We start from the raw sequence: 25,444 nt of genomic DNA on the forward strand, positions 1-25,444 counted from the left end.
GTGTTCCGAGTGTGGTCTATCCGGGAGATGCGGAGACTGGAACTGTGCACAGTGCTCCGAGTGGTGTCTATCCGGGAGATACGGAGACTGGAACCGTGCACAGTGCTCCGGGTGGGGTCTATTCGAGGGACATGGAGATCGGAACTGTGCACAGTGCTCCGAATGTGGTCTAACCAAGCGATACGGAGAACGGAACTGGGCACAGTGTTCCGAGTGTGGTCTAACCGAGGGGTACTGAGACAGGTACTGTGCACCGTGCTCTGCGTGTGGTCTAACTGAGGGATATGGAGCCCAGAACTGTGCACAGTGCTCCGAGTGTAGTCTAATCCTACGATACGGAGACCAGAACTGTGCACAGTGCTCAGAGTGTGGTCTAACCAAGCGATACGGAGACCGGAACTGTGCAAAGCGCTCCGAGTGTGGTCTATCCGGGAGATGCGGAGACTGGAACTGTGCAAAGCTCTCCGAGTGTGGTCTATCCGGGAAATGCGGAGACTGGAACTGTGCACAGTGCTCTGAGTGTGGTCTAACCCAGGGATACAGAGACATGAACTGTTCAAAGTGCTCCGAGTGGTTTCTATCCGATGGATACGGAGACAGGAACTGTGCACAATGCTCCGAGTTTGGTCTATCCAGGAGATACAGAGACTGGGACCGTGCACAGTGCTCCGAGTGTTGTCTATCCAGGAGATACAGAGACTGGGACCGTGCACAGTGCTCCGAGTGGGGTTTATCCGAGGGATATGGAGACAGGAACTGTGCACAGTGCTCCGAGTGTTGTCTAACCAAACGATACGGAGACCGGAAATGTGCACAGCGCTCTGAGTGTGGTCTATCCGGGAGATACGGAGACTGGAACCGTGCACAGTGCAACGATTGGGACCTAACAGAGGGATACGGAGATCGGAACTGTGCATAGTGCTCCGAATGTGGTCTAACCAAACGATACGTAGACCAGAACTGTGCATAGTGCTCCGAGTCTGTTCTAACTGAGGGATATGGAGATCGGAACTGTGCATCGTGCTCCGAGTCTGGTCTAACTGAGGGATACAGAGACAGGAACTGTGCACAGTGCTCCGAGTGTTGTCTAACCGAGGGATACAGAAACCCGGAACTGTGCACAGTGCTCCGAGTGTGGTTTCTGACCGAGAGACATGGAGACCGGAACCGTGCACAGTGCACCGAGTGGGATCTATCCAAGGGATACGGAGACAGAAACTGTGCACCGTGCTCGGAGTGCGGTCTAACCAAGCGATACGGAGACCGGAACTGTGCACAGTGCTCAGAGTGGGGTCTAACTGAGAGATACGGAGACCAGAACTGTGCACAGTGCTCCGAGTGTGGTTTCTGACCGAGAGATATGGAGACCGGAACCGTGCACAGTGCTCCGACTCTGGTTTCTAACTGAGGGAGACGGAGACCAGAACTGTGCACAGTGCTCAGAGTGTGGTCTAACCAAGCGATACGGAGAGCGGAACTGTGCAAAGCGCTCCGAGTGTGATCTATCCGGGAGATGCGGAGACTGGAACTGTGCAATGCTCTCCGAGTGTGGTCTATCCGGGAAATGCGGAGACTGGAACTGTGCACAGTGCTCTGAGTGTGGTCTAACCCAGGGATACAGAGACATGAACTGTTCACAGTGCTCCGAGTGGGGTCTATCCGATGGATACGGAGACAGGAACTGTGCACAATGCTCCGAGTTTGGTCTAACCATGCGATACGGAGACCGGAACTGTGCACAGCGCTCCGAGTGTGGTCTATCCAGGAGATACAGAGACTGGGACCGTGCACAGTGCTCCGAGTGGGGTTTATCCGAGGGATATGGAGACAGGAACTGTGCACAGTGCTCCGAGTGATGTCTAACCAAACGATACGGAGACCGGAAATGTGCACAGCGCTCTGAGTGTGGTCTATCCAGGAGATACGGAGACTGGAACCGTGCACAGTGCAACGAGTGGGACCTAACAGAGGGATACGGAGATCGGAACTGTGCATAGTGCTCCGAATGTGGTCTAACCAAACAATACTTAGACCAGAACTGTGCATAGTGCTCCGAGTCTGTTCTAACTGAGGGATACGGAGATCGGAACTGTGCATCGTGCTCCGAGTCTGGTCTAACTGAGGGATACAGAGACAGGAACTGTGCACAGTGCTCCGAGTGTTGTCTAACCGAGGGATACAGAAACCCGGAACTGTGCACAGTGCTCCGAGTGTGGTTTCTGACCGAGAGATATGGAGACCGGAACCGTGCACAGTGCTCCGAGTGGGATCTATCCAAGGGATACGGAGACAGAAACTGTGCACCGTGCTCCGAGTGCGGTCTAACCAAGCGATAAGGAGACCGGAACTGTGCACAGTGCTCAGAGTGGGGTCTAACTGAGAGATACGGAGACCAGAACTGTGCACAGTGCTCCGAGTGTGGTTTCTGACTGAGAGATATGGAGACCGGAACTGTGCACAGTGCTCCGACTCTGGTTTCTAAGTGAGGGATATGGAGACCGGAACTGTGCACAGTGCTTGGTGCCTGGTCTATCCAAGGGATACTGAGAACCGAACTGTGCACAGTGCTCCGAGTGTGGTCTAACCAAACAATACGGAGACAGGAACTGTGCACAGTGTTCCGAGTGTGGTATAACCAAGCGATACGGAGACCGGAACAGTGCAAAGCGCTCTGAGTGTGGTCTATCCGGGAGATGCGGAGACTGGAACTGTGCACAGTGCTCCGAGTGGGGTCTATCCAAGGGATACGGAGACAGAAACTATGTACAGTGCTCCGAGTGTGGTCTAACCAAGCGATACGGAGACCAGAACTGTGCACAGTGCTCCGGGTGTTGTCTAACCAAGCGATACGGAGACCGGAACTGGGCACAGTGCTCCAAGTGTGGTCTAACCGATGGATACGGAGGCCGTAACTGTGCACAATGCTCCGAGTGAGGTCTAACCAAGGGTTCCCACACAGGTACTGTGCACAGTGCTCCGGGTCTGGTCTAACCGAGGGATACGGTGATTGGAACTGTGCACAATGCTCCGAGTGTGGACTATCCGTGGGATATGGAGACTGGAATGGTGCACAGTGCTCCGAGCGGGGTCTATCCGAGGTATACGGAGACGGGAACTGTGCACAGTGCTCCGAGTGTGGTCTAACCGAGGGTTACAGAGACAGGAACTGTGTACCGTGCTCCGAGTGTGGTCTAACCAGGGTTCCGGGACAGGAACTGTGTACCGTGCTCCAAGTGTAGCCTAACCGAGGGATAGGGAGACCGGAACTGTGCACAGTGCTCCGAGCGTGGTCTAACCGAGGGATATGGAGACCAGAACTGTGCACAGTGCTCCGAGTGTGGTCTAACCGAGGGATATGGGGATCAGAGCTGTGTCTAGAACGAGAGGCCATATTTTTAGTCTAAGAGGTGGTAGATTTAAATCAGAGATGAGGAGAAATTACTTTTCTCAAAGGGCCGTGAATCTGTGGAATTCACTACCTCACAGTGCAGTGGATGCCGGGTGCTGAATAAATTTAAGGAGGAGATAGACAGATTTTTAATTAGCAACGGGGTGAAAGGTTATGGGGAGAGGGCGGTAAATTGGAGTTGAGGCCGGAATGAGAATCTTATGTTCTTATGTTCACAGAGCTCAGAGTGTTGTCTAACCGAGGGATACAGAAAGCGGAACAGTGCACAGTGCTCCGAGTGGGATCTAACCGAGGGATACGGAGACTGGTACTGTGCACAGTGCTCCGAGTGTGGTCTAACCAAGCGATACGGAGACCGGAACTGTGCACAGTGCTCCGGGTGTGGTCTATCGGGGATATACAGAGACTGGAACCGTGCACAGTGCTCCAGGTGGGGTCTATCGGGGATATACGGAGACTGGAACCGTGCACAGTTCTCCGAGTGGGATCTAACCGAGGGATACAGAGACTGGAACTGTGCACAATGCTCCGAGTGTGGTCTATCCAAGGGATACGGAGACACAAACTGTGCACAGTGCTCCGAGTTTGGTCTAACCAAGCGATACGGAGAACGGAACTGTGCACAGTGCTCTGAGTGTGGTCTAACCGAGGGATATGGGGATCAGAGCTGTGTCTAGAACGAGAGGCCATATTCTTAGTCTAAGAGGTGGTAGATTCAAATCAGAGATGAGGAGGAATTACTTTTCTCAAAGGGCCGTGAATCTGTGGAATTCACTACCTCACAGTGCAGTGGATGCCGGGTGCTGAATAAATTTAAGGAGGAGATAGACAGATTTTTAATTAGCAACGGGGTGAAAGGTTATGGGGAGAGGGCGGGAAATTGGAGTTGAGGCCGGAATAAGAATCTTATGTTCTTATGTTCACAGAGCTCAGAGTGTTGTCTAACCAGGGATACAGAAAGCGGAACTGTGCACAGTGCTCCGATTGTGGTCTAAAAGAGGAATACGGAGACCGGAACTATGCACAGTGCTCCCACTCTGGTTTCTAAGTGAGGGATATGGAGACCGGAACTGTGCACAGTGCTTGGTGCCTGGTCTAACAAGGGATACTGAGAACCGAACTGTGCACAGTGCTCCGAGTGGGGTCTATCCAACGGATACGTAGACAGAAACTGTGCACAGTGCTCCAAGTGGGGTATAACCAAGCGATACGGAGACCGGAACAGTGCAAAGCACTCTGAGTGTGGTCTATCCGGGAGATGCGGAGACTGGAACTGTGCACAGTGCTCCGAGTAGAATCTATTCGAGGGATACGGAGACAGAAACTGCGCACAGTGCTCCGTGCATGGTCTAATCCTACGATACGGAGACTGGAACTGTGCACAGTGCTCCGAGTGTGGTCTAACGGAGGAAATCGGAGACCGGAACTGTGCACAATGCTCCGACTGTGGTTTCTGACCGAGAGATATGGAGACCGGAACTGTGCACAGTGCTCCAACTCTGGTTTCTAACTGAGGGATATGGAGACCGGAAATGTGCACAGTGCTCGGTGTGTGGTCAAACCGAGGGGTACTGAGAAAGGAAGTCTGCACAGTGCTCCGGGTGTAGCCTAACCGAGGGATAAGGAGACAGGAACTGTGCAAAGTGCTCCGAGTGTGGTCTAACCAAACAATACGGAGACAGGAACTGTGCACAGTGTTCCGAGTGTGGTCTATCCGGGAGATGCGGAGACTGGAACTGTGCACAGTGCTCCGAGTGGTGTCTATCCGAGGGATACGGAGACAGAAACTGTGCACAGTGCTCTGAGTGGGGTCTATCCGAGGGATACGGAGACCGGAACTGTGCACAGTGCTCCGAGTGTGGTCTATCCGGGAGATACGGAGACTGGAACCGTGCACAGTGCTCCGGGTGGGGTCTATTCGAGGGACATGGAGATCGGAACTGTGCACAGTGCTCCGAATGTGGTCTAACCAAGCGATACGGAGAACGGAACTGGGCACAGTGTTCCGAGTGTGGTCTAACCGAGGGGTACTGAGACAGGTACTGTGCACCGTGCTCTGCGTGTGGTCTAACTGAGGGATATGGAGCCCAGAACTGTGCACAGTGCTCCGAGTGTAGTCTAATCCTACGATACGGAGACCAGAACTGTGCACAGTGCTCAGAGTGTGGTCTAACCAAGCGATACGGAGACCGGAACTGTGCAAAGCGCTCCGAGTGTGGTCTATCCGGGAGATGCGGAGACTGGAACTGTGCAAAGCTCTCCGAGTGTGGTCTATCCGGGAAATGCGGAGACTGGAACTGTGCACAGTGCTCTGAGTGTGGTCTAACCCAGGGATACAGAGACATGAACTGTTCACAGTGCTCCGAGTGGGGTCTATCCAATGGATACGGAGACAGGAACTGTGCACAATGCTCCGAGTTTGGTCTAACCATGCGATACGGAGACCGGAACTGTGCACAGCGCTCCGAGTGTGGTCTATCCAGGAGATACAGAGACTGGGACCGTGCACAGTGCTCCGAGTGGGGTTTATCCGAGGGATATGGAGACAGGAACTGTGCACAGTGCTCCGAGTGTTGTCTAACCAAATGATACGGAGACCGGAAATGTGCACAGCGCTCTGAGTGTGGTCTATCCGGGAGATACGGAGACTGGAACCGTGCACAATGCAACGAGTGGGACCTAACAGAGGGATACGGAGATCGGAACTGTGCATAGTGCTCCGAATGTGGTCTAACCAAACGATACGTAGACCAGAACTGTGCATAGTGCTCCGAGTCTGTTCTAACTGAGGGATATGGAGATCGGAACTGTGCATCGTGCTCCGAGTCTGGTCTAACAGAGGGATACAGAGACAGGAACTGTGCACAGTGCTCCGAGTGTGTTCTAACCAAACAATACGGAGACAGGAACTGTGCACAGTGTTCCGAGTGTGGTATAACCAAGCGATACGGAGACCGGAACAGTGCAAAGCGCTCTGAGTGTGGTCTATCCGGGAGATGCGGAGACTGGAACTGTGCACAGTGCTCCGAGTGGGGTCTATCCAAGGGATACGGAGACAGGAACTGTGCACAGTGCTCCGAGTGGGGTATAACCAAGCGATACGGAGACCGGAACAGTGCAAAGTGCTCTGAGTGTGGTCTATCCGGGAGATGCGGAGACTGGAACTGTGCACAGTGCTCCGAGTGGGGTCTATCCAAGGGATACGGAGACAGAAACTGTGCAAAGTGCTCAGAGTGTGGTCTAACTGAGGTATACGGCGATCGGAATTGTGCATCGTGCTCCAAGTGTGGTCTATCCGGGAGATGCGGAGACTGGATCTGTGCATAGTGTTCCGAGTGGGGTCTATCCAAGGGATACGGAGACAGAAACTGTGCACAGTGCTCCGAATGTGGTCTAACTGAGGGATACGGAGATCGGAACTGTGCATCGTGCTCCGAGTGTGGTCTATCCGGGAGATGCGGAGACTGGAACTGTGCACAGTGCTCCGAGTGGGGTCTATCCAAGGGATACGGAGACAGAAACTGTGCACCGTGCTCCGAGTGCGGTCTAACCAAGCGATACGGAGACCGGTACTGTGAACAGCGCTCCAGGTGTGGTCTATCCGGGAGATACGGAGACTGGAACCGTGCACAGTGCTACGATTGGGGTCTATTCGAGGGATACAGAGACAGGAACTGTGCACAGTGCTCCGAGTGTGGTCTAACCAAGCGATACGGAGACCAGAACTGTGCACAGCGCTCCGGGTGTGGTCTATCCGGGAGATACGGAGACTGGAACCGTGCACAGTGCTACGAGTGGGGTCTATTCGAGGGATACGGAGAACGGAACTGTGCACAGTGCTCCGGGTGTGGTCTAACCAAGCGATACGGAGACCGGAACTGGGCACAGTGCTCCAAGTGTGGTCTAACCGATGGATACGGAGACCGTAACTGTGCACAATTTTCCGAGTGAGGTCTAACCAAGGGTTCCGGGACAGGTACTGTGCACAGTGCTCCGGGTCTGGTCTAACCGAGGGATACGGTGATTGGAACTGTGCACAATGCTCCGAGTGTGGACTATCCGTGGGATATGGAGACTGGAATGGTGCACAGTGCTCCGAGTGGGGTCTATCCGAGGTATACGGAGACGGGAACTGTGCACAGTGCTCCGAGTGTGGTCGAACCGAGGGTTACGGAGACAGGAACTGTGCACAGTGCTCCGAGTGTGGTCTAACCGAGGGATATGGAGACCGGAACTGTGCACAGTGCTCCGAGTGTGGTCTAACCGAGGGATATGGTGAACGGAACTGTGCACAGTGCTCCGAGTGTGGTCTAACCGAGGGATATGGGGATCAGAGCTGTGTCTAGAACGAGAGGCCATATTTTTAGTCTAAGAGGTGGTAGATTTAAATCAGAGATGAGGAGAAATTACTTTTCTCAAAGGGCCGTGAATCTGTGGAATTCACTACCTCACAGTGCAGTGGATGCCGGGTGCTGAATAAATTTAAGGAGGAGATAGACAGATTTTTAATTAGCAACGGGGTGAAAGGTTATGGGGAGAGGGCGGTAGATTGGAGTTGAGGCCGGAATGAGAATCTTATGTCCTTATGTTCACAGAGCTCAGAGTGTTGTCTAACCGAGGGATACAGAAAGCGGAACAGTGCACAGTGCTCCGAGTGGGATCTAACCGAGGGATACGGAGACTGGTACTGTGCACAGTGCTCCGAGTGTGGTCTAACCAAGCGATACGGAGACCGGAACTGTGCACAGTGCTCCGGGTGTGGTCTATCGGGGATATACAGAGACTGGAACCGTGCACAGTGCTCCGGGTGTGGTCCATCGGGGATATACGGAGACTGGAACCGTGCACAGTGCTCCGAGTGGGATCTAACCGAGGGATACAGAGACTGGAACTGTGCACAGTGCTCCAAGTGTGGTCTATCCAAGGGATACGGAGACACAAACTGTGCACAGTGCTCCGAGTTTGGTCTAACCAAGCGATACGGAGAACGGAACTGTGCACAGTGCTCTGAGTGTGGTCTAACCGAGGGATATGGGGATCAGAGCTGTGTCTAGAACGAGAGGCCATATTCTTAGTGTAAGAGGTGGTAGATTCAAATCAGAGATGAGGAGGAATTACTTTTCTCAAAGGGCCGTGAATCTGTGGAATTCACTACCTCACAGTGCAGTGGATGCCGGGTGCTGAATAAATTTAAGGAGGAGATAGACAGATTTTTAATTAGCAACGGGGTGAAAGGTTATGGGGAGAGGGCGGGAAATTGGAGTTGAGGCCGGAATAAGAATCTTATGTTCTTATGTTCACAGAGCTCAGAGTGTTGTCTAACCAGGGATACAGAAAGCGGAACTGTGCACAGTGCTCCGATTGTGGTCTAAATGAGGAATACGGAGACCGGAACTATGCACAGTGCTCCCACTCTGGTTTCTAAGTGAGGGATATGGAGACCGGAACTGTGCACAGTGCTTGGTGCCTGGTCTAACAAGGGATACTGAGAACCGAACTGTGCACAGTGCTCCGAGTGGGGTCTATCCAACGGATACGTAGACAGAAACTGTGCACAGTGCTCCAAGTGGGGTATAACCAAGCGATACGGAGACCGGAACAGTGCAAAGCACTCTGAGTGTGGTCTATCCGGGAGATCCGGAGACTGGAACTGTGCACAGTGCTCCGAGTAGAATCTATTCGAGGGATACGGAGACAGAAACTGCGCACAGTGCTCCGTGCATGGTCTAATCCTACGATACGGAGACTGGAACTGTGCACAGTGCTCCGAGTGTGGTCTAACGGAGGAATTCGGAGACCGGAACTGTGCACAATGCTCCGACTGTGGTTTCTGACCGAGAGATATGGAGACCGGAACTGTGCACAGTGCTCCAACTCTGGTTTCTAACTGAGGGATATGGAGACCGGAAATGTGCACAGTGCTCGGTGTGTGGTCAAACCGAGGGGTACTGAGAAAGGAAGTCTGCACAGTGCTCCGGGTGTAGCCTAACCGAGGGATAAGGAGACAGGAACTGTGCAAAGTGCTCCGAGTGTGGTCTAACCAAACAATACGGAGACAGGAACTGTGCACAGTGTTCCGAGTGTGGTCTATCCGGGAGATGCGGAGACTGGAACTGTGCACAGTGCTCCGAGTGGTGTCTATCCGAGGGATACGGAGACAGAAACTGTGCACAGTGCTCTGAGTGGGGTCTATCCGAGGGATACGGAGACCGGAACTGTGCACAGTGCTCCGAGTGTGGTCTATCCGGGAGATACGGAGACTGGAACCGTGCACAGTGCTCCGGGTGGGGTCTATTCGAGGGACATGGAGATCGGAACTGTGCACAGTGCTCCGAATGTGGTCTAACCAAGCGATACGGAGAACGGAACTGGGCACAGTGTTCCGAGTGTGGTCTAACCGAGGGGTACTGAGACAGGTACTGTGCACCGTGCTCTGCGTGTGGTCTAACTGAGGGATATGGAGCCCAGAACTGTGCACAGTGCTCCGAGTGTAGTCTAATCCTACGATACGGAGACCAGAACTGTGCACAGTGCTCAGAGTGTGGTCTAACCAAGCGATACGGAGACCGGAACTGTGCAAAGCGCTCCGAGTGTGGTCTATCCGGGAGATGCGGAGACTGGAACTGTGCAAAGCTCTCCGAGTGTGGTCTATCCGGGAAATGCGGAGACTGGAACTGTGCACAGTGCTCTGAGTGTGGTCTAACCCAGGGATACAGAGACATGAACTGTTCACAGTGCTCCGAGTGGGGTCTATCCGATGGATACGGAGACAGGAACTGTGCACAATGCTCCGCGTTTGGTCTAACCATGCGATACGGAGACCGGAACTGTGCACAGCGCTCCGAGTGTGGTCTATCCAGGAGATACAGAGACTGGGACCGTGCACAGTGCTCCGAGTGGGGTTTATCCGAGGGATATGGAGACAGGAACTGTGCACAGTGCTCCGAGTGTTGTCTAACCAAACGATACGGAGACCGGAAATGTGCACAGCGCTCTGAGTGTGGTCTATCCGGGAGATACAGAGACTGGAACCGTGCACAGTGCAACGAGTGGGACCTAACAGAGGGATACGGAGATCGGAACTGTGCATAGTGCTCCGAATGTGGTCTAACCAAACGATACGTAGACCAGAACTGTGCATAGTGCTCCGAGTCTGTTCTAACTGAGGGATATGGAGATCGGAACTGTGCATCGTGCTCCGAGTCTGGTCTAACTGAGGGATACAGAGACAGGAACTGTGCACAGTGCTCCAAGTGTTGTCTAACCGAGGGATACAGAAACCCGGAACTGTGCACAGTGGTCCGAGTGTGGTTTCTGACCGAGAGACATGGAGACCGGAACCGTGCACAGTGCTCCGAGTGGGATCTATCCAAGGGATACGGAGACAGAAACTGTGCACCGTGCTCCGAGTGCGGTCTAACCAAGCGATACGGAGACCGGAACTGTGCACAGTGCTCAGAGTGGGGTCTAACTGAGAGATACGGAGACCAGAACTGTGCACAGTACTCCGAGTGTGGTTTCTGACCGAGAGATATGGAGACCGGAACCGTGCACAGTGCTCCGACTCTGGTTTCTAACTGAGGGAGACGGAGACCAGAACTGTGCACAGTGCTCAGAGTGTGGTCTAACCAAGCAATACGGAGACTGGAACTGTGCAAAGCGCTCCGAGTGTGGTCTATCCGGGAGATGCGGAGACTGGAACTGTGCAAAGCTCTCCGAGTGTGGTCTATCCGGGAAATGCGGAGACTGGAACTGTGCACAGTGCTCTGAGTGTGGTCTAACCCAGGGATACAGAGACATGAACTGTTCACAGTGCTCCGAGTGGGGTCTATCCGATGGATACAGAGACAGGAACTGTGCACAATGCTCCGGGTTTGGTCTAACCATGCGATACGGAGACCGGAACTGTGCACAGCGCTCCGAGTGTGGTCTATCCAGGAGATACAGAGACTGGGACCGTGCACAGTGCTCCGAGTGGGGTTTATCCGAGGGATATGGAGACAGGAACTGTGCACAGTGCTCCGAGTGATGTCTAACCAAACGATATGGAGACCGGAAATGTGCACAGCGCTCTGAGTGTGGTCTATCCAGGAGATACGGAGACTGGAACCGTGCACAGTGCAACGAGTGGGACCTAACAGAGGGATACGGAGATCGGAACTGTGCATAGTGCTCCGAATGTGGTCTAACCAAACGATACGTAGACCAGAACTGTGCATAGTGCTCCGAGTCTGTTCTAACTGAGGGATACGGAGATCGGAACTGTGCATCGTGCTCCGAGTCTGGTCTAACTGAGGGATACAGAGACAGGAACTGTGCACAGTGCTCCAAGTGTTGTCTAACTGAGGGATACAGAAACCCGGAACTGTGCACAGTGCTCCGAGTGTGGTTTCTGACCGAGAGATATGGAGACCGGAACCGTGCACAGTGCTCCGAGTGGGATCTATCCAAGGGATACGGAGACAGAAACTGTGCACCGTGCTCCGAGTGCGGTCTAACCAAGCGATACGGAGACCGGAACTGTGCACAGTGCTCAGAGTGGGGTCTAACTGAGAGATACGGAGACCAGAACTGTGCACAGTGCTCCGAGTGTGGTTTCTGACCGAGAGATATGGAGACCGGAACCATGCACAGTGCTCCGACTCTGGTTTCTAAGTGAGGGATATGGAGACCGGAACTGTGCACAGTGCTTGGTGCCTGGTCTATCCAAGGGATACTGAGAACCGAACTTTGCACAGTGCTCCGAGTGTGGTCTAACCAAACAATACGGAGACAGGAACTGTGCACAGTGTTCCGAGTGTGGTATAACCAAGCGATACGGAGACCGGAACAGTGCAAAGCGCTCTGAGTGTGGTCTATCCGGGAGATGCGGAGACTGGAACTGTGCACAGTGCTCCGAGTGGGGTCTATCCAAGGGATACGGAGACAGGAACTGTGCACAGTGCTCCGAGTGGGGTATAACCAAGCGATACGGAGACCGGAACAGTGCAAAGTGCTCTGAGTGTGGTCTATCCGGGAGATGCGGAGACTGGAACTGTGCACAGTGCTCCGAGTGGGGTCTATCCAAGGGATACGGAGACAGAAACTGTGCAAAGTGCTCAGAGTGTGGTCTAACTGAGGTATACGGCGATCGGAATTGTGCATCGTGCTCCAAGTGTGGTCTATCCGGGAGATGCGGAGACTGGATCTGTGCATCGTGTTCCGAGTGGGGTCTATCCAAGGGATACGGAGACAGAAACTGTGCACAGTGCTCCGAGTGTGGTCTAACTGAGGGATACGGAGATCGGAACTGTGCATCGTGCTCCGAGTGTGGTCTATCCGGGAGATGCGGAGACTGGAACTGTGCACAGTGCTCCGAGTGGGGTCTATCCAAGGGATACGGAGACAGAAACTGTGCACCGTGCTCCGAGTGCGGTCTAACCAAGCGATACGGAGACAGGTACTGTGCACAGCGCTCCAGGTGTGGTCTATCCGGGAGATACGGAGACTGGAACCGTGCACAGTGCTACGATTGGGGTCTATTCGAGGGATACAGAGACAGGAACTGTGCACAGTGCTCCGAGTGTGGTCTAACCAAGCGATACGGAGACCAGAACTGTGCACAGCGCTCCGGGTGTGGTCTATCCGGGAGATACGGAGACTGGAACCGTGCACAGTGCTACGAGTGGGGTCTATTCGAGGGATACGGAGACAGGAACTGTGCACAGTGCTCCGAGTGGGGTATAACCATGCGATACGGAGACCGGAACTGTGCACAGCGCTCCGGGTGTGGTCTATCCGGGAGATACGGAGACTGGAACCGTGCACAGTGCTACGAGTGGGGTCTATTCGAGGGACATGGAGATCGGAACTGTGCACAGTGCTCCGAATGTGGTCCAACCAAGCGATACGGAGAACGGAACTGGGCACAGTGTTCCGAGTGTGGTCTAACCGAATGGAACGGATACAGAAACTGTGCACAGTGCTCCGAGTGGGGTATAACCATGCGATACGGAGACCGGAACTGTGCACAGCGCTCCGGGTGTGGTCTATCCGGGAGATACGGAGACTGGAACCGTGCACAGTGCTACGAGTGGTGTCTATTCGAGGGATACGGAGGCCGGAACTGTGCACAGTGCTCGGTGTGTGGTCTAACTGAGGGATACGGAGATCGGAACTGTGCATCGTGCTCCGAGTGTGGTCTATCCGGGAGATGCGGAGACTGGAACTGTGCACAGTGCTCCGAGTGGGGTCTATCCAAGGGATACGGAGACAGAAACTGTGCACCGTGCTCCGAGTGCGATCTAACCAAGCGATACGGAGACCGGAACTGTGCACAGCGCTCCGGGTGTGGTCTATCCGGGAGATACGGAGACTGGAACCGTGCACAGTGCTACGATTGGGGTCTATTCGAGGGATACAGAGACAGGAACTGTGCACAGTGCTCCGAGTGTGGTCTAACCAAGCGATACGGAGACAGGAACTGTGCACAGCGCTCCGGGTGTGGTCTATCCGGGAGATACGGAGACTGGAACCGTGCACAGTGCTACGAGTGGGGTCTATTCGAGGGATACGGAGACAGGAACTGTGCACAGTGCTCCGAGTGTGTCTAACCAAGCGATACGGAGACCGGAACTGTGCACAGCGCTCCGGGAGTGGTCTATCCGGGAGATACGGAGACTGAAACCGTGCACAGTGCTACGAGTGGGGTCTATTCGAGGGATACGGAGGCCGGAACTGTGCACAGTGCTCCGAGTGTGGTCTAACCGAGGGATAAGGAGACAGGAACTGCGCACAGTGTTCCGAGTGTGGTCTAACCAAACGATACAGAGAAGGAACTGTGCACAGTGCTCCGAGTGTGGTCTATCCGGGAGATGCGGAGACTGGAACCGTGCACAGTGCTACGAGTGGGGTCTATTCGAGGGATACGGAGACAGGAACTGTGCACAGTGCTCCGAGTGTGTCTAACCAAGCGATACGGAGACCGGAACTGTGCACAGCGCTCCGGGAGTGGTCTATCCGGGAGATACGGAGACTGAAACCGTGCACAGTGCTACGAGTGGGGTCTATTCGAGGGATACGGAGGCCGGAACTGTGCACAGTGCTCGGTGTGTGGTCTAACCGAGGGATAAGGAGACAGGAACTGCGCACAGTGTTCCGAGTGTGGTCTAACCAAACGATACAGAGAAGGAACTGTGCACAGTGCTCCGAGTGTGGTCTATCCGGGAGATGCGGAGACTGGAACTGTGCACAGTGCTCCGAGTGGTGTCTATCCGAGGGATACGGAGACAGAAACTGTGCACAGTGCTCTGAGTGGGGTCTAACCGAGGGATACGCAGACCGGAACTGGGCACAGTGTTCCGAGTGTGGTCTAACCGAATGGTACGGAGACAGGTACTGTGCACCGTGCTCCGAGTGTGGTCTAACCGAGGGATATGGAGCCCAGAACTGTGCACAGTGCTCCGAGTGTGGTCTAATCCTGCGATACGGAGACCGGAACTGTGCACAGTGCTCCGACGCTGGTTTCTAACTGAGGGAGACGGAGACCGGAACTGTGCACAGTGCTCCGGGTGTGGTCTAACCAAGCAATATGGAGACCGGAACTGTGCAAAGCGCTCCGAGTGTGGTCTATCCGGGAGATGCGGAGACTGGAACTGTGCACAGTGCTCCGATTGGGTCTAACCAAAGGATACGGAGACCAGAACTGTGCACAATGCTCCGAGTGTAGTCTGACCGAGGGTTATGGAGATCAGAGCTGCGTCTAGAATGAGAGGCCATATTCTTAGTCTAAGAGGTGGTAGATTTAAATCAGAGATGAGGAGAAATTACTTTTCTCAAAGGGCCGTGAATCTGTGGAATTCACTACCTCACAGTGCAGTGGATGCCGGGTGCTGAATAAATTTAAGGAGGAGATAGACAGATTTTTAATTAGCAACGGGGTGAAAGGTTATGGGGAGAGGGCGGGAAATTGGAGTTGAGGCCGGAATGAGAATCTTATGTTCTTATGTTCACAGAGCTCAGAGTGTTGTCTAACCGAGGGATACAGAAAGCGGAACTGTGCACAGTGCTCCGAGTGTGGTCTATTCGAGGGATACGGAGACAGGAACTGTGCACAGTGCTCCAAGTGTGGTCTAACCAAGCGATACGGAGACCGGAACTGTGCACAGCGCTCCGGGTGTGGTCTATCCGGGAGATACGGAGACTGGAACCGTGCATTGTGCTACGAGTGGGGTCTATTCGAGGGATACGGAGGCCGGAACTGTGCACAGTGCTCCGAGTGTGGTTTCTGACCGGGAGATATGGAGACCGGAACTGTGCACAGTGCTCAGTGTGTGGTCTAACCGAGGTATAAGGAGACAGGAACTGTGCACAGTGCTCCGAGTGTGGTCTATCCGGGAGATGCGGAGACTGGACCTGTGCACAGTGCTCCGAGTGGTGTCTATCCGAGGGATACGGAGACAGAAACTGTGCACAGTGCTCTGAGTGGGGTCTAACCGAGGGATACAGAGACCAGAACTGTGCACAGCGCTCCGAGTGTGGTCTATCCGGGAGATACGGTGACTGGAACCGTGCACAGTGCTCCGAGTGGGGTCTATCCGAGGGGCACGGAGACCAGAACTGTGCACAGTGCTCCGAATGTGGTCTAACCAAGCGATACGGAGAACAGAACTGGGCACAGTGTTCCGAGTGTAGTCTAACCGAATGGTACGGAGACAGGTACTGTGCACCGTGCTCCGAGCGTGGTCTAACCGAGGGATATGGAGCCCAGAACTGTGCACAGTGCTCCGAGTGTGGTCTAATCCTGCGATACGGAGACCGGAACTGTGCACAGTGCTCCGACTCTGGTTTCTAATCGAGGGAGACGGAGACTGGAACTATGCAAAGCACTCCGAGTGTGGTCTATCCGGGAGATGCGGAGACAGGAACTGTGCACAGTGCTCCGAGTTTGGTCTAACCAAGCGATACGGAGACCGGAACTGTGCACAGCGCTCCGAGTGTGGTCTATCCGGGAGATATGGAGACTGGGGCCATGCACAGTGCTCCGAGTGGGGTCTACCCGAGGGATACAGAGACAGGAACTGTGCACAGTGCTCCGAGTGTTGTCTAACCAAACGATACAGAGACCGAAAATGTGCACAGCGCTCCGAGTGTGGTCTATCCGGGAGATACGGAGACTGGAACCATGCACAGTGCTCCGAGTGGGATCTAACCGAGGGATACGGAGATCGGAACTGTGCACAGTGCTCCGAATGTGGTCTAACCATAGGATACAGAGACCGGAACTGTGCATAGTGCTCCGAGTCTGGTCTAACTGAGGGATATGGAGATCGGAACTGTGCATCATGCTCCGAGTCTGGTCTAACCGAGGGATAAGGAGACAGGAAGCGTGCACAGTGCTCCGAGTGTGGTCTAACTGAGGGATACAGAGACCGGAACTGTGCACAGTGCTCAGAGTGTGGTCTAACTGAGGGATATGGAGACCGGAACTGTGCACAGTGCTCCGGGTGTGGTCTAACTGAGGGGTACGGAGACAGGAACTGTGCACATTGCTCCGAGTATGGTCTCACAGAGGGATACAGAGACAGGAACTATGCACCGTGCTCCGAGTGTTGACTAACCGAGGGATAAGAGACAGGAATGTGCACAGTGATACGAGTGTGGTCTAACCAAGGGATATGCAGACCAGAACTGTGCACAGTGCTCCGAGTGTAGTCTGACTGAGGGATATGGAGATCAGAGCTGTGTCTCGAATGAGAGGCCATATTCTTTGTCTAAGAGGTGGTAGATTTAAACCAGAGATGAGGAGAAATTACTTTTCTCAAAGGGCTTTGAATCTGTGGAATTCACTACCTCACAGTGCAGTGGATGCCGGGTGCTGAATAAATTTAAGGTGGAGGTAGATAGATTTTTAATTAGCAACGGGGTGAAAGGTTATGGGGAGAGGGCGGGAAATTGGAGTTGAGGCCGGAATGAAAATCTTATGTTCTTATGTTCACAGAGCTCAGAGTGTTGTCTAACCAGGGATACAGAAAGCGGATCTGTGCACAGTGCTCAGTGTGTGGTCTAACCGAGGGATATAGAGACAGGAACTGTGCGCAATGCTCTGAGTGCGGTCTAACTGAGGGATATGCAGACCGGAACTTTGCACAATGATCCCAGTGTGGTCTAACCAAGGGATATGGTGAGTAGAACTATGTACAATTCTCCGAGTGTGGTCTAACCGAGGGATATGGAGACAGGAACTGTGCATAGTGCTCCGAGTCTGGTCTAACCAAGGGATACGGAGACCGGAATTGTGCACAGTGCTCCAAGAGAGGTCTAACCCAGGGATATGAAGATCAAACTGTGCACAGCGCTCCGAGTCTGGCCTAACCGAGGGATATGGAGATCAGAACTGTGCACAGTGCTCCGAGTGTGGACTAACCGTGGGATATGGAGACCGGAACAGTGTACAGTGCTACGAGTGTGGTCTAACTGAGGGATACGGAGACCAGAACAGTGCACAGTGCCCCGAGTGTGGTTTTACCGAAGGATATGGAGACCGGAGCTGTGCACGGTTTTCTGAGTGTGATCTAAGCCAGGGATATGTAGACAGGAACTGTGCACAGTGCTCTAAGAGAGGTCTAACCAAAGGATACAGAGACTGGAACTGTGCACTGTGCTCCAAGTGTGGTCTAACCCTGGGATATGAAGACCATACTGTGTACAGTGCTCCGAGTGTGGTCTAACCGAGGGATATGGAGACAGGAACTGTGCACAGTGCTCGGAGTGAAGTCTAACCAAGGGATACGGAGACAGGAACTGTGCACCATGCTCCGAGCGTGGTCTAACCGAGGGACACAGAGACAGGAACTGTGTACAGTGCTCCGAGTGTGGTCTAACCAAGGGATATTGAGACAGGAACTGTGCACAGTGCTCCGAGTGTTGTCTAACAGAGGGATATGGAGACCAGAACAGTTCACAGTGCCCCGAGTGTGGTCTTACCGAGGGATATGGAGACCGGAACTGTGCATGGTTTTCCGAGTGTGATCTAAGCCAGGGATATGTAGACAGGAACTGTGCACAGTGATCTGAGTGTGGTCAAACCCAGGGATAGGGAGATTGGAACTGTACACAGTGCTCCAAGTGTGGTCTAACCGAGGGATACGGAGACAGATACTGTGCACAGCATTCCGAGTGTGGTCTAACCGAGGGATACAGAGACAGGAACTGTACACTGCGCTCCGAGTGTGGTCTAACCGAGGGATACGGAGACCGGAACTGTGCACAGTGCTCCAAGTGTGGTCTAACCGAGGGATACGGAGACCGGAACTGTGCACAGTGCTCCAAGTGTGGTCTAACCGAGGGATACGGAGACCGGAACTATGCACTGTGCTCCGAGTGTGGTCTAACCAAGGGATATTGAAATTAGAGCTGTGTCTAGAACGAGAGGCCATAGTCTTAGTCTAAGAGGTGGTAGATTTAAATCAGAGATGAGGAGAAATTACTTTTCTCAAAGGGCCGTGAATCTGTGGAATTCACTACCTCACAGTGCAGTGGATGCCGGGTGCTGATTAAATTTAAGGAGGAGATAGACAGATTTTTAATTAGCAACGGGGTGAAAGGTTATGGGGAGAGGGTGGGAAATTGGAGTTGAGGCCGGAGTGAGAATCTTATGTTCTTATGTTCACAGAGCTCAGAGTGTTGTCTAACCGAGGGATACAGAAAGCGGGACTGTGCACAGTGCTCCGAGTGTGGTTAACCGAGGGATATAGAGAGAAGAACTGTGCACAGTGCTCCGATTGTGGTCTAACCGAGGGATATAGAGAGAGGAACTGTGCACAGTGCTCCGAGTGTGGTCTAACCCAGGGATATGAAGACCAAACTGTGCACAGTGCTCCGAGTCTGGTCTAACTGAGGGATACGGAGATCGGAACTGTGCACAGTGCTCCGATTGTGGACTAACCATGGGACATGGAGACCGGAACTGTGCACAGCGCTCCGAGTGGGGTCTATCCGAGGGATACGGAGACAGGAACTGTGCACAGTGCTCCGAGTGTTGTCTTACCAAACGATACAGAGACCGAAAATGTGCACAGCGCTCCGAGTGTGGTCTATCCGGGAGATACGGAGACTGGAACCATGCACAGTGCTCCGAGTGGGATCTAACCGAGGGATACGGAGATCGGAACTGTGCACAGTGCTCCGAATGTGGTCTAACCAAAGGATACAGAGACTGGAACTGTGCATAGTGCTCCGAGTCTGGTCTAACTGAGGGATACGGAGATCGGAACTGTGCATCGTGCTCCGAGTCTGGTCTAACCGAGGGTTAAGGAGACAGGAAGCGTGCACAGTGCTCTGAGTGTGGTCTAACCAAGGGATATGTAGACAGGAACTGTGCACAGTGCTCTGAGTGTGGTCAAACCCAGGGATAGGGAGATTGGAACTGTGCACAGTGCTCCAAGTGTGGTCTAACCAAGGGATACGGAGACAGATACTGTGCACAGCGTTCCGAGTGTGGTCTAATCGAGGGATACAGAGACAGGAACTGTACACTGCGCTCCGAGTGTGGTTAACCGAGGGATATAGAGAGAAGAACTGTGCACAGTGCTCCGATTGTGGTCTAACTGAGGGATATAGAGAGAGGAACTGTGCACAGTGCTCCGAGTGTGGTCTAACCCAGGGATATGAAGACCAAACTGTGCACTGTGCTCCGAGTCTGGTCTAACTGAGGGATACGGAGATCGGAACTGTGCACAGTACTCTGAGTGTGGACTAACCATGGGACATGGAGACCGGAACTGTGCACAGTGCTCCGAGTGTGGTCTAAGCCAGGGATATGTAGACAGGAACTGTGCAGAGTGCTCCGAGTGTGGTCAAACCCAGGGATAGGGGTATTGGAACTGTACACAGAGCTCCGAGTGTGGCCTAACCGAGGGATTCGGAGACTAGAACTGTGCATAGTGCTCCAAGAGTGTTCTAACCGAGGGATACGGAGACAGATACTGTGCACAGCGTTCCGAGTGTGGTCTAATCGAGGGATATGGAGACAGGAAGTGTGCACCGTGCTCCAGGTTTGGGCTAACCGAGGTTCAATGCAATAACTCCCTTATTATCTCTCATTCCCTCTGGAAATGACCCAATTGTTGGTTTCCTTTTATGACCCCCTTAACCTATGTCACTACTTTTGTTCTCTGTATCATTGTCTCCACATCCCTCTCACCTCTCGCCCATTTAGATTCCTCTTGCCATTCTGCAGTTTTATAGGTACCACAGTCCTGTTATGTTGGCAGTTTCAGGAGTTTGACCCAATGAGAATGAAGAAATCATGATATAAATTTATAAATACTGTGGCTACAAGAGCAGGTCAGAGGCTAGGAATTGTGTGACAAGTAACTCACCCCCTGACTCCCCAATGCCTGTCTACCATCTACAAGGCACAAGTCAGGAGTGTGCTGGAATACTTCCCACTTGCCTGGATCAATGCAGCTCCCACAACACTCAAGAAGCTCGACACCTTCCAGGACAAAGCAGACCCACTTGATCGGCCCCCCATCCACAAACATTCACTCCCTCCACCACTGACACACAGTAGCAGCAGTGTGTGCACCATCTACAAGATGCACTGCAGGAATTCACCAAGGCTCCTTCGACAGCACCTTCCAAACCCACGACCACTACCATCTAGAAGGACGAGGGCAGCAGACACATGGGGAACACCCACCACCTGGAAGTTCCCCTCTGAGCCACTCATCATCCCTGACTTGGAAATATATCGGCTGTTCCTTCACTGTCGCTGGGTCAAAATCCTGGAACTCACTCCCTAACAGCGCTGTGGGTGTACCTACACCACACGGGGACAAAATCCTGGAACTCCCTCCCTAACAGCGCTGTAGGTGTACCTACACCACACGGACAAAATCCTGGAACTCCCTCCCTAACAGCGCCGTGGGTGTACCTACACCACACGGACAAAATCCTGGAACTCCCTCCCTAACAGCGCCGTGGGTGTACCTACACCACAGGGACAAAATCCTGGAACTCCCTCCCTAACAGCGCTGTGGGTGTACCTACACCACACGGACAAAATCCTGGAACTCACTCCCTAACAGCGCTGTGGGTGTACCTACATCACATGGACAAAATCCTGGAACTTCCTCCCTAACAGCGCTGTGGGTGTACCTACACCACACGGGACAAAATCCTGGAACTCCCTCCCTAACAGCGCCGTGGGTGTACCTACACCACACAGGGACTGCAGCGGCTCAAGAAGGCGGTTCACCCACCACCTTCTCAAGGGGGTAATTAGGGATGGGCAGTAAATGCTGGGCCCGGCCCACATCAATTGAATTTAGAAAAATACTCACCGTGCCTTCCTGTGAGAAGGTACGTAAAACTTTGGCTGTCCTGGACTCGTCACTGGTTCTGAAGGGGCAGTGATATCCCTGATCTATCGCGGAGAGTTTTCCTGTCCAGTTCGACCAGAAACCATGCTGCTATTAAGGCGTTCAGAGCAGGAAGCTGTGACGCACGCACACACACAAATTGCTAACAGCCTCATGTGTCGGGAACCACTGGACCACCTGTGCTCGCTGTTAGTTAAAGATAACCATCTTAATTATGTTATAGTCACAACGTTTAAATGTAAGTAAACGTAAACATGAATAAGTATAAATTTATGAATGAAATCGCAAAGCAATAAATAAAACGGGCAAATAATATTCGACCCACGCAGTGGGGAGCTGGGGGAGATGACCCCAGTTCGGACCAGTTCGTAACTGGCATCGGCAGCAGCCGCTCTTTCTTGCCATGCCAGCTGTACGGGTGCCACAGCCAGCAATACCGGTGTCACGCCCATGGACACATCGCCCTGCGCTACTGGGCTGCCCCCCTTCCAGGGCCGGTCCTCCTGGTCTGCGCCCCTCTTCCTCCAGCTGAACCCATGGTTTAACGGGTCAAACCTTGGCACTGGTCTTCCTGCTTTACCACCCTGTGGGTGGCGTCTGCGGGCACTGGTGCACCATTTTGCCTCGGCGGGCCACACTGTTATTTTACTGAGCAAGATGGCCACCTGACGGAGTGCGTGGAGATCCTAATGCTGGACCTTGCCAATGGGAAAACAGATGCAGGAATTTAAATTACCGCTCAGAGTTTAATGTTCCATCAGGCATGATCTATTTGCTTAGTGATTTGTTTTTTTTTGTTAAATTTGGTGCAGATGTTTTGCCTGCCTAACTTGGGCGCATTGAATCATCCAGGGACGGAGACAGAGGGAAGTGGGCTGGGGAGGATCACGTACCCTTTAAGGGCCGGGGTCAGCTCATTTTCCCAAGCCACTCTTTAATCTTGGCGTAGAAATGTGATGGATGTCATTGCTGTTTAAGAGGGGGGGGCGGAACAGATGGAGCAAAACAGAAGGTCAGCGACAGGTGGGGGGTTAAGGAGAGATTGACAAAGACGTCAAGGACGCAGGACGAAGGGAGCGTTGATGGTCGTGTTGAAGACTAAAGGAGGTGCTGATGTTGGCATAAAGGTGAGATAGCAGAACGTGTCGCTGGCAGAGCAAGAGCCGCAAAGGTGGCCACCGCTAGGCAGTAAACCAATGACGCTTCACCCCCCTCCTCCCATAGTGCGGTGCCGCGCTAAGCCCAAGGGAAGCCCAAGGGCGCTGCTTCACCATCGAACTGTGCCCAAGAGCTACACCGGCCCCCGGGGTTACCCCGTTGCTTAGCTAGCAGCTTCGGAGAGCTCTGTGACCCCTGGGTTACCGACGCCATCTCACCGCCGCGCTTAAGAGGAAAGGAAACCAGGGCATCCCGGAGCTGGCGAGGGGAAAGCGCTAATTATTGATCAGCCCCTTGAGGCGATGCACATGGGGGTGGGGGGAGGGGGGGGTGCAGGCTTGCCACGGCACGGCCGGAGAGATCGAGATGCAAAACCAAAACCCCCACCACCACCAAAGGGGAATCCTGTCGGCTTTCTGAGCGGGCAACCTAAAATCTGAACGGGTGCCAGCGCAACAATGGCGCCTCTTGTGGGGATGGGGGGGGGGGGGGGCGAGGAGCGGGGAGGTGAGGAACGTGGTGGAGCAGACATCCGCAAGCACTGACGATGAGGTCACGTCTGCCCAGCCGCGCATGCGCGGCTTTGAAAGCCGCTGCCCGCCGGTCCGATGACGTCACGACGACGGCTGCTCCGACGTCACCGCGCCCCCCCACCCCCCAACGCCCTCAACAAAACCCTTTATTTTCTTTTTCACCGCGTAGGTTAAAAGGGGTGAAAAATCCTTCTCGGGAGATTTATTTATTGAAAAATTTTTATTTCGGGATTAATTTCTGCGGGTTGCAAACCCCGCCCCCTTTTTTTCCTCGGTTTCCCTAGCAACCACGAGGGGCGCCAACACCCCCCTCCCTCCTCCCCCTCCCTGAACATCCACCTTTCAAATTGTTTAAAATCCACGATTATTTTTTTTGTAAACTAAAGGCAAAGACTTGAACAAAAAAAAATAAATAAAAAAGAGAGGGAAAGGGTAGGAAGGGAATAAAAATCAAAGTCGGGGGGAAAAAAAACCGTTTCCCCCCCTGGTTGCGTCAGACGCAATCGCGTACGTCAGCGCGTCCGGGGCGGGGCCGCCGGGCGGGCCTGGCCCGGGTGGGGGCGGAGTTCGAGGCGGCGCTGGCTAACGGGGCGAGGCCATGCTAATCAAGGGGCGGGGTGTGCCGTCCCCCAGGGGGGGGGGGGGGAGGGGGCGTGGTTATGCAAAGAAAAAGGGGGCGGGGGCGGGGGCTATGTTAATGAGGGGCGGGTCCGCCACCAGGGACAGCGCCCGAGTCCAAACTCGGGGCTGGAGGATCGGGACCAGGGTTCGGCGAGTAAGAGGCGCAGCTCGGAGCCCCCGCCACCGCCAGCTCCCATCCCGGGCTCGTTCGGTGGGGTGAAAGAGGCCGGAGCGGGAACGGAAGGAAAGGAGGCGGCAGCCCGCCCGGTTTTCCCGGTTTGCCCGGAGTCCAGGAGCAGGACCAGGGGGGGTGGGTGGGGGGGGGAGCTGGTGGTCCCAACTTGGCCGGGAAGGAGGAGGAAGGAAGGAAGTTTCTGGCGGAGGAGACAGAGGCTGGAGCCTGTCTGTCCCTGGGAGAGAGCAGCAGCAGCAGCAGCAAGAGAGAGGCAGAGAGAGAGACAGACAGCAAGAACTCACCTTGTGCACAGGTAAGTGTCTGAGATTGACAGAGGGAGACAGGGAGAGGGAGAGAGACAGGGAGAGGGAGAGAGAGAGACAGGGAGAGAGAGAGAGACAGGGAGAGGGAGAGAGACAGGGAGAGGGAGAGAGACAGGGAGAGGGAGAGAGAGAGACAGGGAGAGGGAGAGAGACAGGGAGAGGGAGAGAGACAGGGAGAGGGAGAGAGAGAGACAGGGAGAGGGAGAGAGACAGGGAGAGGGAGAGAGAGAGACAGGGAGAGAGAGAGAGACAGGGAGAGGGAGAGAGACAGGGAGAGGGAGAGAGACAGGGAGAGGGAGAGAGAGAGACAGGGAGAGGGAGAGAGACAGGGAGAGAGAGAGAGAGAGACAGGGAGAGGGAGAGAGACAGGGAGAGGGAGAGAGACAGGGAGAGGGAGAGAGACAGGGAGAGGGAGAGAGACAGGGAGAGGGAGAGATAGAGAGAGAGAGACAGGGAGAGGGAGAGATAGAGAGAGAGAGACAGGGAGAGGGAGAGATAGAGAGAGAGAGAGACAGGGAGAGGGAGAGATAGAGAGAGAGAGACAGGGAGAGGGAGAGATAGAGAGAGAGAGACAGGGAGAGGGAGAGAGAGAGAGAGAGAGAGAGACAGGGAGAGGGAGAGAGAGAGAGAGAGAGACAGGGAGAGGGAGAGAGAGAGAGAGAGAGACAGGGAGAGGGAGAGAGAGAGAGAGAGAGACAGGGAGAGGGAGAGAGAGAGAGAGAGAGACAGGGAGGGAGAGAGAGAGAGAGAGAGAGAGACAGGGAGAGGGAGAGAGAGAGAGAGAGACAGGGAGAGGGAGAGAGAGAGAGAGAGAGAGACAGGGAGAGGGAGAGAGAGAGAGAGACAGGGAGAGGGAGAGA

The 25,444-nt window shown here is 53.9% G+C and overlaps 1 protein-coding gene across 2 annotated transcripts in view; it reads left to right on the forward strand.

Moving 5' to 3' along the window:
* Positions 1-24,419: 24,419 nt before the first annotated feature.
* Positions 24,420-25,444, forward strand: part of LOC121269410 (182 kDa tankyrase-1-binding protein-like) — a 137,142-nt gene continuing 136,117 nt past the window's right edge. For both annotated transcript variants that reach the window (XM_041174021.1, XM_041174025.1), the window contains exon 1: positions 24,420-24,574. The gene's annotated coding sequence lies outside the window, so the exon portion shown is untranslated. The remainder of the gene's footprint in view (positions 24,575-25,444) is intronic.

Source organism: Carcharodon carcharias, chromosome 24 (assembly GCF_017639515.1).
Source record: "Carcharodon carcharias isolate sCarCar2 chromosome 24, sCarCar2.pri, whole genome shotgun sequence".
Classification (NCBI taxonomy): domain Eukaryota; kingdom Metazoa; phylum Chordata; class Chondrichthyes; order Lamniformes; family Lamnidae; genus Carcharodon; species Carcharodon carcharias.